The sequence below is a fragment of the Phocoena phocoena genome, chromosome 15 (assembly GCF_963924675.1).
Source record: "Phocoena phocoena chromosome 15, mPhoPho1.1, whole genome shotgun sequence".
NCBI classification, from domain to species: domain Eukaryota; kingdom Metazoa; phylum Chordata; class Mammalia; order Artiodactyla; family Phocoenidae; genus Phocoena; species Phocoena phocoena.
Genome location: NC_089233.1, coordinates 69,232,446 through 69,234,603, shown reverse-complemented (window position 1 = coordinate 69,234,603; position 2,158 = coordinate 69,232,446). Strand labels below are relative to the sequence as shown.

The 2,158-nt window shown below is 46.3% G+C and overlaps 1 non-coding gene across 1 annotated transcript; it reads left to right on the top strand.

Annotated features, from left to right (window-relative positions):
* Positions 1 to 1,373: 1,373 nt before the first annotated feature.
* On the top strand, positions 1,374 to 1,480 carry LOC136135781 (U6 spliceosomal RNA). Its single transcript, XR_010656623.1, has one exon. It is a non-coding gene; the product is annotated as a U6 spliceosomal RNA (small nuclear RNA).
* The last annotated feature ends 678 nt before the right edge of the window (positions 1,481 to 2,158 follow it).

Genomic DNA, 2,158 nt, shown 5'->3' with positions numbered 1-2,158 from the left:
GACTAAACCTTTGATTTGCCTTTGGGCAGCTGGCTAGCACGGACCAAGGGGAGAGTATGGTTATTGTCGTTAAGGTTGGACCAGCAGCCAGGACTGAATACAGGGATCTGATACCCAGATCAGTCTTGGCTCTGTCTTCCACACTCACCCTCTGTGAGCCTTAGTGTCCTCCTTTCCTGGGAGGGAGAGAAATGTATGAGGGTAGCAGGGAGCTGTTTACTCCACGTTCTTTTCCCACTCTTTCAGAGGTTAAAATAGCCCATTTGGTGCTGGAGAGTCAGTTCTTGTGCCCTGTTTCCCAACTCCACACTTGAGACAGTGGCACAGTTGGAAGGATGGGACTTTGGGAAGCTGCTCTTTCCCTTCCCCCAGTCCCTAAGAAATTGGTGAGTTGGACACCATTTTAAACTTGGGATAAAACTCTTTATTTTATTTACTTTTTATTTTTTTTCCCCATATCTCCTCCCTCTTGCATCTCCCTCCCACCCTCCCTATCCCACCCCTCTAGGTGGTCACAAAGCACCGAGCTGATCTCCCTGTGCTATGCGGCTGCTTCCCACTAGCTACCTGTTTTACATTTGGTAGTGTATATATGTCAGTGCCACTCTCTCACTTCGTCCCAGCTTACCCTTCTCCCTCCCCAAGTCCATTCTCTGTGTCTGCATCTTTATTCCTGTCCTGCCCCTAGGTTCTTCAGAACCATTTTTTTTTTTAGATTCCATATATGTTAGCATGCGGTATTTGTTTTTCTCTTTCTGACTTACTTCACTCTGTATGACAGTCTCTAGGTCCATCCACTTCACTACAAATAACTCAATTATGTTTCTTATTATGGCTGAGTATTATTCCATTGTATATATGTGCCACATTTTCTTTATCCATTCATCTGTTGATGGACACTTAGGTTGCTTCCATGTCCTGGCTATTGTAAATCGAGCTGCAATGGACATTGTGGTACATGGCTGTTTTTGAATTATGAAAACTGGAACTCTTTAAGTGAGCCTGGACTGAGGAATTAAAATCTAGGTCTGCCCAGAATCTCACCCCCAGTTCACAGGGCCCCAAGGGTTTAGGAACTGATGTTAATTCCCCTGTGGTCTGAGGAGAGGGGCTCAGTTGTAGGACTACTTCAGGCCTAGTGGGGGAGCACAGGCTAGTCCTGCCAGTCAGGTATCTTAGAATCATCAGATCCTGCCTGTGTGTGCCTCTCAGCCTGAGATGAACTCTGGGACTGCCCATTCTCCCTGTGATTCAAGGTGTAAATGGTGTAGATGGAATGCTGTCGATAGGACTTTATTAGTCAGAGTCCCAACAGGAAAAGCTGGTATTCTCAATTTAGGGAAATGATGGGAGAGTTAAAGAGGTGTGGATAGGTGCTCGCTTCGGCAGCACATATACTAAAATTGGAACGATACAGAGAAGATTAGCGTGGCCCCTGCACAAGGATGACACGCAAATTCGTGAAGTGTTCCATATTTTTGACACAAGAGGGAAGAGAGATGGGAGCATATGTATATGTATAACTGATGCACTTTGTTATAAAGCAGAGACTAACATACCATTGTGAAGCAATTATACTCCAATGAAGATGTTAAAAAAATAATAAAAGAAAAAAAGAGGTGTGGATAGGATGTAGAGGAAATCTCAAGGGACAGAGCAGGAACCCAGAGTTGTGGTAATGGTGGAACTAATACCACCCCTAGCTGCAGTGAGACAAGTGGATGAAGTGGCCATCAGAAGCCAGAAGAGATTGTCGTTTAGAAGAGGTCACCTTGAGAGGAGCAGTGACTTCTGGTTGAGGGATACAGCCGGCAGAAGTAGAATATTCGAATTCCTAACCTCACCCTTTCCTCGCCCTGTGCCCCCACCCCCGTTTCCTTCCCTGACCTCTTTCTGGGACTCAGCATTGGACAAACTCAATTAGAAGTCCAGGGCACAGAGGCTTGTTGATGGGATCCATAGAGATCAGTCTGCGGGGGCAGGAGCAAGGTAGGGAAGGGTGGAGAGTGCACCTGGAGAGCAATAGAAAGATACTAGACAGAAGGACCACGTGACTTCACGATGGACAGAACTTGTGTGTGTGCGTGCGTGCGTGTGTGCGTGTGTGTGTGTGTGTGTGTGTGTGTGTGTAGTGCAAGGTGGGAAAAAAGGATAAGGT